Source organism: Vicugna pacos, chromosome 16 (assembly GCF_048564905.1).
Source record: "Vicugna pacos chromosome 16, VicPac4, whole genome shotgun sequence".
NCBI lineage: Eukaryota > Metazoa > Chordata > Mammalia > Artiodactyla > Camelidae > Vicugna > Vicugna pacos.
This window is the reverse complement of record NC_133002.1, coordinates 37,277,009-37,289,453: the sequence shown is the minus strand read 5'-3', so window position 1 is coordinate 37,289,453 and position 12,445 is coordinate 37,277,009. Positions and strand designations below refer to the sequence as shown.

The following is a 12,445-nucleotide window of genomic DNA, read 5'->3' as shown; positions in this document are numbered from 1 at the left end:
ATGAGTTAAGCTTTTCCTGAAATTGTAAATGCTATCTTTAACTGGTACACTGGTTCTCTTATTTTGGTTAACCAGATCTAGTTATTATCAGTAATGGAATGAGCCCTCGCCAAAAACTGTACTACAACCACTGACTCTAAAACAGGACAAAGTCTTGATCAGAAGACTTAGAGTGACAAGAGTCAGGTTGAATTCATTTAACAAATATTTACTGAACAGCAACTGTGTTTAAGGTTTTGGTATCTTGGTTAATTTGTTAGAATGAACACTTGGTAGACCTAGTGGATTGGCAAAATTTAGAGTCTGACAATACTGGTAAGGACTGGGAGGAACAGGGACACTTTCATACTGTCACTAGGAGGACAAATTAGTACAGCCACTTTGGAAAACAGTTTATCATCTAATGAAGGTAAAGATCCAGCAATTCCACCGCCAAATATGGCCCAGGGAAACTCCTGCCCACATCCATCAGCACATAAACGAGAACATTCAGAGCAGCACTGCTCCTAACAGCCAAAAACATCATCAACAGTAGAATGGATGCACAAACTGTGGTATATTCATGACAGGATGCTACATGGCAATGAAATTAAACTACAGTCCTATTAACACAGATGAACTTTACAAACATATGGTTAGGTTCTGAAAGAAGACGTAAAAGAACACATACAGTATCATTCCATTTAATGTATATAAAATTCAAAAAAAGACAAGTTAGTTATATTAGTGTGCAATGAATTTTAGGTGGTAAAACCACAAAGAAAAGGAAACAATGATCAGAAATGTCAGATTAGTGATACCTCTGAGCTACAGTGTGGGTCAAGATCTAGAAGAGACAGCCAACACAGCATGCTGCTTCTGGATGCTGGCAATGATACATTTCTAGGTCTCAGTGATGGTTATCAAAGTACTTGCTTTTTATAATTAATCTTTAAACTATATAGGTATGTTTTGTGTATCTTTCTATAGGTTATATTTCATAATAAAAATGCATTAAAATAATACCACAATAAAATGCATATAATACCCAATGAAATAACCCAACAGAGGATGTGTGTATGTGTATGTATGTATCTCCTCCAGCGCCTAAGGAAGAATACAGTGTCCTGCACAGAATGCACCCCTAGTTTTTCTTCCAAGACAATTCAGGATGAGAACTCAGTAATAAAGCAGAGCCACCCAGGAATAAATACCTATAGACAGGCTTTCTTATTATACTTCCTTTCTCTGAATTTAATTGCAATACCTAAGATGTGTATTTCTGGGAAGTTTTCAGTGCTGACACAAATGATTGAATCTATGTATAACTATTCACCAGGAACCATTTGTTAATACTCAAATTACTATTAGAAGCAAACAAAAGCTTCTGAAAAAGCAAAGCCAAAATACAAGTATTTTGGAGTATTACCTTTTTAGTTTAATCATAGCCTCTGATGGAACCTCCAATGATTTTCCATCTCACTCAGAGTAAAAGCCAAAGCCCTTACAATAACTGAAAAGGCCCTGAACAATCTGGACCTCATTACCTCTCTTGCTCTCATCTCCAATTAGGTTCTCATGAGCTCACCATGTGCCAGCCACACTGCCCTTCTTTGCTGTTGTTCCTCAGGCAGAACAGGCTCATTCCTGCCTCAGGGCTCGCACTCGCCCTTTTCCCTACCAGGGTAACTCTCCCCCGGATACTCTCTTGGCGCACTCCCTCCTGCTGCTGGGCTCTCCCTAACAGTCATCATCTCTGTGAGGCCTTTCCTGACACCCTTAAACATGTCATCCTCTCCCGCCACAGCCACAAACCTATTCCTCCTTCATTACTTCATTTTTTTCTATAGCACATAAAGTCATCGACCATACTTTATTTGAAATATAAGCAGGCAGATTCTTGTCTGTTTTGTTGCTAGACCCAGACAGTGTCTGCCACACAGAAGGCCAGAAATAAATACCTATTTAATAAATGATTGAATTAATCTCCTTTTGGATTTCTGTCCTTGAAAGATTAGACAATAACTCTACACAATTGAAAAACACAAGGTTTCCCTTCTCTGACATCAAATTTATTAACAAAGTTTGTTTACTAACAAGTTTCAGATTTATGCTCTTATTAGTAATGAGTTACAGGTAAGACTTATAAAAATTGGTACAAAATAAATTATCTTTCCCCCTAACAAATGTGCAGTGCCTGTTTTAATGATGACAATGCTGGGAGAGCCCAGAGAGACATTCCAGAGAGACAAGAACTCTCCTGTAGTGCTCATGCGAGTACGCCACGACCACTGGGAGAATGACCCGACAAGATGCAGCAGGGAGACTGACTGACTGTTTCCTTTAGCTATACTTATCATTATTTTAAAGTTTTTAAGAATAAGCATGTTTTACTTTAAAGTCAGGTAAATGGGTGTTTTAAATAAAGAATTACGCAAACAAAATATAATTTTAAGAAAGTTCTTTATATAATACTCTTGACTCCCACAGAAACAATAAAGTCTTCTGTTCAAATCCAGATGAAATATCCCAAGAAGGTAACTACAGTTAGAAGAAAAAATTATTTTTGACATAAGAATTAACATTTTTTATAGCAGAGTTTCCAGAGTGGAAGGGAAAACAAAACTCCATGGTATTAGTGTTCTATATAAGAACATAATTTTATTCTAAAGGAAGATTTAAAATAGGAACATTTCTCCGCAGCATAAAACATGGGCTTGATGTGATAAAGAGCAGGTAACGAACTCCATTCAAACTTAGTGATTACAACGCAAGGAAGATAATTCACTGAACAAACCTGCCTACCGGGTGATCTGACAGGTACTTCTGAGCAAACAGATAGAGCTTATACTTTTGGTGGACAATTCACCTACGTTAAAGCCAGAATAAGCCTATATCCAAAGTCTGGTTACTTGCCAACCACAGTAACTTGTGATCTGAACTATAACCTAAGACATAAACAAATCTGAGAGAAAATATACAAGCATATGATATTCTACAGTTATATTTATTACCAAGATTTCCATTTTAAGGTCTTATCAATTGTTTTTAAAAATACTTAGCACATAAATTCTTAAAGATAGTTGATATATTCAAGAAAGGACGGTCTACTCAGACACTTCAGCAGGCGGGTGTATTATTAGAGAAGAGTAACAGTTTTCCTTTTTAACACTTCAGCATTCCAAGTGCTCAAAGCTCTGAATAGGATCCACCTTTAAAGGGGAAAAAAAATCCCTGGAACATAAAACTTAAAAATACACTCAACCTCACAATAATGACTAAAGTATAGTGGATTAAAGATTCCAGAAAAAAAATCATAAATGAAAACCATTGGTCATTGAAACATATGGTCCTTGAACAAAATTTATGTGCAATAATTCTAATCTAAGGTAAAGGCGTATACTTTCAAAATGTTTAATTTGGCTAAAAATGCTGCAAGAAATTCTTTTATAAATATCAGCTGTTTGGATCATGCTGAATTTATAAGGTAATACAAGAACTGCATGAACTGGATTGGTCACTAAATACTAGTCTTACATTTAATGAGAGGAAGTATTCTAGGAGTTATAAGGAATAAAAGGGGGAGGGTATAGCTCAGTGGCAGAACACATGTTTAGCATGCACAAGGTCCTGGGTTCAATCCCCAGTACCTCCATATAAACAAACAAACAAACAAAAAACCAAATTATCTCCCTTCCCCTCTCCCTGAAAAAAGTAATAGAAGATAACTTATAAGGAAGAAGGGAAAAAGGTGAGTAGTTACTGACGTTTATAAAAAAACAGCTATTGAATATGAGACAATAAAAATATAAAATATTAAACACAAAGGTTGCCAAATTTATCAAAGCCCAAAAAGAATCCACTAGAAAAGAAAATTTCAGAGCCTCTGACCTTAGTAAAAGAAAACTGGCGTTCCAAGTTATGCAAGGTTTTCCTCGCCCTCCCTCTCCCTCAAATGATGATTGTGAATACCAAAGTACTGAACCAAATGGGAGAATTCAAATAAGATATTTAGGACAAAATCAAACCACCAAAGCAAAAACAAGGAATAAGAAGGAGGAGGAGTAAACTATAAGGGATATCTATAAGGTGGCTGGTCACTGAAGTTTTGTCTGTAATGGCAAAAAAAAGGGGAACAATATAAATATCCATCAAAGGAATTTGGGAAGACTGAAATATTCATACAGAGAAATAAAAAATAAAACAGTTAAAATGACGGACCTAGATCTATGTGTATCCAAATGGACAGATCCTGAAAAATGAAAATGAATGAAAAAAGTGACTGCCATAGAATTTATTTAATATATTCATACTCACACTCTGCACTGGATGCACACTAAATTCACAGCAGTAGGGTGTCTCTGGGGAGCGGAGGTGGAAAAAAGAACTGAGAAAGTGAATGAAGAGGACTTCAGCTAAAAGTGTCACAATCTCTACTTTTTGTTTGGCTTTCTTTCTTTTTTTTTAACTTTTCAAAAACAATGAATTCAGAGGGAAAAGTACACTAGAAAAGCTCGAAAAGACATAAGAGCAACATTTTAAATACAATAATGTAGCCTGAATTAAACCAAAAAAGCCAATGAAATCAGTCCAGATCTTCTCAGTAACAAAAAATCTAGCTCTTGGTGAAATATTTTCCCCAGTTGATGGGTGCTTAGCACAGGGGTTACTTAAGCAGAAGGAGTAAAGAGACCGACTTTGTATACTTCAGTAAGAAAGCACATTTTAAATAAAAATAATTCTTGTAGTAACCCAGCTTATCTTCAGGGAGACTATAAATCCTCAAAAGGAACCATTTTTCCACAGAGCACCTTCTCTTTCTGCGCCACCATCCACCTTCTAACCTCCCGAAAACTTGTTCTCCATCTTTCCCTAATTTCACTCATTGCTCTCCAAGGACCTCTTTAATCACCTCAAATTATAGTACCTAACTCAAAGATAGGGTTCTTTTTTTGGAACTCAAGTCCAAAAAACTTGAGACTTGGAAACAATTTAAATGCTTTTTCTCCTCTTTCAAATCTGTTTTTCCTCCCTCTTACTTTACATTTTCCAACCCCAACCTGTTTTTTCCCTTCCATTTTCTTGCTGACAACTGCTAGCAAGCCTCTGGCATGTTTACACTTTTCCTTTCTTAAGGGAAAGATACTCCAAGTAAGCCAAACAAAATCTCACTCCAAGGCCCAAAGATCAAATAAAAGGAAAAAAACTTAAAAGTAAAAAATACTAACCATATTTTGCTGCTTTTCATTTTGGCATTATGGCTAGGAATAAAGTTCTAACTACCAAATAAGAGCACAAAGCCAAACTTACTTGTACATTTTCTTATCCTTATGGCATTTACGTTTATCTGGGGTCCTCTGTTTTACAAGTGGCTTTGGTTAAGAATTATAAGGTCACTGTGATAGATACTTAAAATGATGAAAAAGAAAAACTTACAACCAAGAATACTCTATACAGCAAGTCTCTTATTCAGATTTGAAGGAGAAATCAAAAGCTTTACAGATAAAAGCTAAAAGAATTCAGCATCACCAAACCAGCTTTACAACAAATGTTAAAGGAACTTCTCTAGTCATCAAACCATTAAGAAAAGGGAACAAAAAGAAAGAGGAGAGAAAAAAAAAAAAAGACCTACAAAAGATTGCTTTGGTAGTTCGGGGTCTTTTATGGTTCCATACAAATTTTGGAATTGTTTGTTCTAGTTCTGTGAAAAATATCGTGAGTATTCTGACAGGGGTTGCACTGGATCTGTAGATTGCTTTGGGTAGTACAGCCACTTTGATAATGTTGATTCTTCCAATCCAAGAGCACAAGATATCTTTCCATTTCTTTGTATCATCTTTGATTTTCTTCATCAGTGTTTTACAGTTTTCAGAGTATAGGTAACCTACTTGATTAAGTTTATTTCTAGGCTTTCAATGCAATGGAAATGTTTACGCCAGTTATAAAATCCTGGTTTTTGAAGTGAAAAAAAAAAAAAAGTAAATGAAGGGCTGCAAATGGCAAAATATCTTTCTTTCTTATGGATGAGTTGTATTCCATAACATACACTGCATCTTCTTCATCCATTCATCTACTGATGTGCACTTAGGATGCTTCCATATCTTGGCAATTATAAATAATGTTGCTGTTAATGGTAGGGTGTATGTATCTTTCTGAATTAATTCCTATTTTGTGGTTGGCTTTATTCCTTTGATAACTACGGAAGTTTATAAAAAGCTAAAGCTCTAAACGTTCTTAGAAACAATGAACCGTACATATATGTAAATTATAGAAATATGTGCAGTATATTGTATATATGTATTTACATGCAATATATTGTATATGTGCAGTCAAATTGTAACAATTCTACCTAATAAAACTGAAAAATTTTTTTAAATTATAAAGCACTTAGAAAAGTTCTGTAGAGTTGAGTACATAGCCTAATGGAAGCCATAACCTCGAGTTTCACAGTGGAGATACAACTGGAGCACTCCCACCCCGGTTTTCCTTGTCTTCTTTAAAAGGACTTGTAAGGTCCTTTTGTGGTAAATGCTTTCAGCTATATAACCATTCCAGTATTCAATTCTTCAAAGTCTTCAAAGTGCTTTGACATACATGATCTTATTTGGGATTTTTAACAGCTCTGTGAGGCATGCAGGGCAAGTATTTTACAAATAAGGAAAATAGAAGCTCAGAGGTTACAATCTATCATGGTCACAGGGCTATTAAGGGGGCTGGGTTCAGAACTCAAGTGTTTCAACTTCTAATCCAATACTTTAATTCCTGCGACAAAGTGATTCTTAGATCAGATATGGTCTTCTATTCAACATTGAGGAACTGGAAAAATATCTAAGGATATATCTGTATACCCTAGCTTTCAATTTGATTTCATTTTCAAGTGGCAACTCTATTGAAAAGTATGCTCTACTGTTCTAACAAAATCTGAGCACCATTATTAATGAGATCTGGGCAAACTGTTGATAAACTCACTCCTACTTTCAACACTGGACCCTGGGAACAAATCATATGTCCTAATACTTTTTAAGTGACTTTCCATATTTTAACACCTCATCATCAGTAATTTATTAAAATAAAATGTCTACTGTTTTGACATGCCAGAGTAATTTTCTGGTCTGAGTTCACAAGAAACCAGCGTCTTTCCTCAGGAAATCTCTTTCTCCTTTTGCCACAAGCTTATAGAATTAAAAAGCACAATTTCTATCATTCCTTAATTACATTCATTTGAGATGTCTAACATGACTAAAATACTAAATGGCACCATCTTCTACCCAGCTGCTCAAGCCAAAACCTTCTCTTTTCATATCCTATCTATCAGTAAGTCCTGTCAGCTGTCCTGCTTCCTAATATAATCCATATTTATCCGTTTCTAATTTTATCCATTTCTGTGCAGTTTTCTCTCACCTGAACCAGTGTTAACTCGTTTCTAATTGATCTTGCCCAGCTTCCTCTGTAGCACAATTTATTTACCACATAGCAGCCAAAATGAACTTTAAAAAAGTAAATCAGATTATGTCACTCTTCCATTTAACCACACTTAGAAATAAAATTCAATCACTTTATCTGACTCTATATGGTCCTATAAAAGCTGGTTCATTATGCCAAATTCATCACCTACTCCTCTCCCACATCACTAACCTCACTGCAAACACACTGACCTTTCTGTAAATGACCCAAAGCCTGTATCCATCTCAGGACCTTTGTGCTATCTTGCCTCAGCCTGGAAGACCCTTCTTCTAGATATTCACTTTGCTTGCTGCTTCTTCTTTACATTTTAGCTCAAAAGTCACCTCTTTAGAAAAAGGCCTTCTATGATCACAGTCAAAAGTAGCAGGCCCATTCCTATCCCTTCCATGAATTTGTTTTGTGTGAATTAATCTTCTACACTGTCTCTAGTTAATATAGACTGATCATCTTCTGAGTGCACGTGTAGTATTGACATTCTGGTCTTGCAAATCTGAAAACCAGAACCTAGACAGTGGGGGCTCTGCTGAGATAATGCCCAGTTCAAAGTCAGAAGCAGTTCCCTGGTCTTTGCATCCAACAGAAACTCTATTAATAAACTTTCTTTTTCTTTTGGGTATAAAAATTTTTAACAAAGCCATCCTTAATCTTTGAAATTTTTCTTATTGTATCCATTTAGGCTACTCTTTTTAAAAATTATAGTATCAAGCCTGCAGACTCTGTATTTTTTATTTGTCTGAAAGAAATCACTAGTTTTTCTGACCACTAAGCCTTACTCTCTGGTACACAGTTTATTTTCTATCAATTAAAGAAAACAAGTGATCATAATGGGACCAGGGAGCTGATCTGTTTTCTGAGATGGGAAATTGACTTACAAATAGAAAAATAAAAGGTAGACATAAGAGCACTTTGGAGATGGAGATGTAAATAAACCAAAAGTGGTAACAAATGCCTTATAGAGTGATAGTAAAAAGCAAGAAAATTTGCTAATACTACTTAATTCTTCAGGAGTAAAAGACTGAGGTGATCTGAGTAAAGTGAAGGGAGTTCTTTGATGTTAGCCTGAATACTCTTTGACAGCAAAGGACTTATATCCAGAGCATCTTATGTTGTGCCTAGCACATAGAAGGTGCTTCATAAACACCTGGTGAATAAAGGCATTAGCAAAATGTTCTAGACATTATAAAAGGACTTAATGAACATCCAGTAAAATGATTTTGTTTTACAGATAAGGAAATTGAACCCCAAAGCAACTTAATGGCTTGCCCAATGTGATATACTACACATAGGCAGCCAGGAGCAGGGCTAAGACCAGAATCCAGACTATTACAGTACCTCCTTATAGTTATGTTGGAAAAAGTATATGGTGGGCTCAAGAATTTCAATGCGGGTAAATGGAAGATAATGTACTGGTGAAAACAAACTATAATCAAGGACGTTGAGTTCACTAATGATTTAGAATGCAAAAAAGACCTTGATGAGGCACTATAGTTACCCATTATGTAGAGTGCAACTGGACCAACCAAATTCCACTCATTTTCATAAAGGATGTTGGAAACAAACCAGAAAACACATGCCACATTGACATCCCCCAATCTAGCTTTCCAGTCTTACCTAATGCAGCTGCTCAAATTAAGTCAACTGTCAGGCTACGATTCCCTTGCTCAGGATACCTTCACACCAGAATTAAAGTAGCTACAGAAACTGGATTCCTCCCGAAGGATGTGGGGTTACAAAGACAAATTTGCAACTCTATTTGTTCCTGGCCCTCTATAACCTTTTATTCCTTTCAATTAAACCAAATCTTAACTGATTAAAACAGCACAGCCATGATTTGACTCTGATCCTCAAGATGTAAAAAGGCTCCTTTACTCTATTTCCTGAAAACCCTGTCCTTGGAAGAGTCATCTTATCAGCCAAATCTACTTACTATCACATGGTGGCAGGGGGGATGTACAGCTCAGTGGTAGAGTGCATGCTTAGCATGTACAAGGTCCTGGATTCAATCCCCAGTAAATCCATTAAAATAAATAAACCTAATTATCTCCACCTGCCAAAAAAAAGAACATTTTTTTAAAAAGAGAAAAAAGAAAAAAATATTATCAAATAGAGTGCCCATTTTGAGAAAGGCCTTTGGATTACTTAAATTTTGGAAGAGTTTCCCCACTTATACAAATAGTAGAATCATAGCAAAGATAGGTTTTTGCCCTAAGTCCAACAACTACTCCTAGCATTAATAAATATGTTTCCATTGCTTGAGCCCTAAAGTCAATCAACCATAAAAACTACTCATTGAATGCAGTGTGGACATCCAGTCCCATGTTAAACAACCAGCCTCACTACTACCAATTTCTTTGCTTGGTTTCAATTAAGAGAAAATATTTCTGGCCTTGAAGAGCCAGGAAAAGATTCAGCTTATAAAGAACTGCTCATATTTTTAAGAACTGAAAGTTCCTCCTCAATATATAAATTTTCCTCCTTCAAACAATTTTCCCATCATCTTTTACAGTATACTTGGTCTTTAAAGAGCAAGCCATTTATAAGTAACAAAAAGTATTTCTCCATCTATTCATCCCTGGAAACTAGATGGAATAAAAACTCAGTACAATCAGTTTTAAAAATCTAGAATAGTCAGCTAGCATTCAAATCAAAAAAGGAAGCTTTGGATTCTAGACACAAACTCATTTCAAATATTAAAAACTTACAGAACTCACAAATAGATTCACTTTTAAAGAACTGAGTCTCCAAAGTTACAAAATGTGGGTAAGAGTTAACACTACCATTTCACTTTTATTGCCGGAGGTGAACTGTCTTACATTAAGAACTGTCTTACAAAGGTCAACATTTTATTGGGTCTTCTAAAATCAATTCTTCAGAATGAGGATGAACAACAGTTAAATAAATTGTTAGAATAAGAACAGAACAAGTCAATATATTCATAAGCTTTTGCTGTCCTCAGGACTTGAATTCCAGTGTAGACTTTGTAGATACTTTCTCAAATCTAAGTCTTCTCATCTTTAAATTGAGGGAAACTGTCCAAGGATCTCTAAGGTCACTTGTAGAGCTAAAGTTTATGCCCCTTTGGAAAAACTTTTAAAATTGTATCTGCCTTTCTTCGTATATGCTTTTTAAAACTAAAAGCAATACATATTCAGCATAAATAATTCAAAAGTTACAGGAAGCTACAACTGAAAAGTAAACATTACCTTCCAGACACCCAAATCCCTCTTCCTAAGCCTAAAGACAATTCCTGTTTTCTTCTCCTTTTTTGGGGGGGAGGAGAGATTAGGTTTATTTATTTATTTATTTATTTAATAATCATTATTATTGTCAGTAGAGCATGCACTCTACCACTGAACTATACCCTCCTGCACCCACAATCACTGCTGTTTTCTTTTGTATCCTCAGAAACAAGCAAAACCAACAAACAAAAAAACCCACAAAAATGTATGTACTAGCAAACACTCTCTCTCTCTCACACACACACCACACACACACAACACACTCTCTCTCTCTCTCATATTCCCTGGAGGGGCACATATATTCTTTCTAAGGGTTGCAAAGAATTCCACTGTACCCTGATGTGTGGTTTCTGGGTTTTTGCTACTGCAGACAATGTAGCAAACAGGTGTAACTGCATGCAAGTGCAAGCAAGTCCAAGAGCCTATCCATTGTTTATTCTGACAGATAATGCCAAAAATTACTCAACAAAATGTTGTTCCAATATATACTCCCCAGGTGACTGACTGCTCTATTCTCCCATACCTCTGAGTACAAGAGCGCATAAAGAGTAGGTGAGAGTAAGTGAGCAACTTGTACTGAAGAGTCTATGAATCCCAAGGAAACTCAGTTCTGCCCTAGATCAGGATGTAGATTTAACAGCACGTATGGCTAAATTCCTCCACATATAATCTGGCCACTTTCACCCAGAGATGGTTATCAGCATATTGGAAAATCAATTTAGTTTCTTATCTTTGTCACTGGCAAAGGACCCTTTAATAGGGATCAGCTGTTTATCCCCAAATTAAATGGGATAGTGCACGATCTCAGAGCTGATTAAAAAAGGTGTTTACAGAGCCCATAGGAAGCAACTCTTGGTGTATTTTTAAAGTGTTTTTATTAAAAAAAATTGGTATAATGTCTAGCATGGAGTAGATACTCAATAAGTAACTTAATTAAATTAATATGTGTCATCCACTTTGAAAACGGTCATCTTAGTTTAGTAGGAAGTATTTGTAGAGGACCATGTAAATATCAGGCAAATTCAAGAGCATGCATATGTGTGTACATGGGTGGGATGTGCATGGAGAGGGGAACACATGAGTTTCTAAAAACAAAATAAACCTATACCAAAGCTCTCATTTTATTTTTCTATAATTTGCTATTATAAATATTTATTACATCTTCAGTGTTAGTATGCCATCACATTGTGGCAGGGATGAGGGAGGGGTGGAGATTACTTTGGGCTTACACTGAAATGTGGAAAAAGATGTTTTTTTAAACATTAGAACCAGGGGAATGAGGTACATCTACCTCAGTATGTTTGTTTTCAGCAGACGCTCCCTCTAATTTTACAAGAAAAGTAGGAAAATATAATTTAGGTACATCCCCTATGAGATTATTCCCAACACATTCTTTCCTCTCCACATGGAACACTAAATCGCTTAAGAAAATTGCCCCCAGTTTCTTCTATTATCAGGGGAATCACTAAAAAATAAAAAGCCTTACAATTTTAAGCATCAACAGGAAGCACTCAAATCAAGGCCAACCTTACATACACCTACACGTAAAACTAACCAAACACAGCAAGTCCTATTCTAAGGGCCAGAAGCATCTCTCAAAATAAGAACTCCTCTGACCAAACTAAAATTATCAGTAGGGCCCAACTCCAGACATTGGGCTCAGAGCAGATAGTCCAGGTATCCAACAAGCCATCAACTGGGAAAGGGAGGGGGAGCTGAACTAAATGGGACACAAAGTTAAATATAATGGTTACTTGACAAGG

The 12,445-nt window shown here is 35.9% G+C and overlaps 1 protein-coding gene across 5 annotated transcripts in view; it reads right to left on the bottom strand.

Moving 5' to 3' along the window:
- The window catches only part of SPOP (speckle type BTB/POZ protein), a 63,382-nt gene that overhangs the window by 31,062 nt on the left and 19,875 nt on the right, over window positions 1-12,445 (bottom strand). Inside the window, exon 2 of one of the 5 annotated variants that reach the window (XM_072938903.1) lies at window positions 9,371-9,490. The exons of the other annotated variants lie outside the window; for them this stretch is intronic. The gene's annotated coding sequence lies outside the window, so the exon portion shown is untranslated. The remainder of the gene's footprint in view (window positions 1-9,370; window positions 9,491-12,445) is intronic. 5 annotated transcript variants of the gene reach the window in all.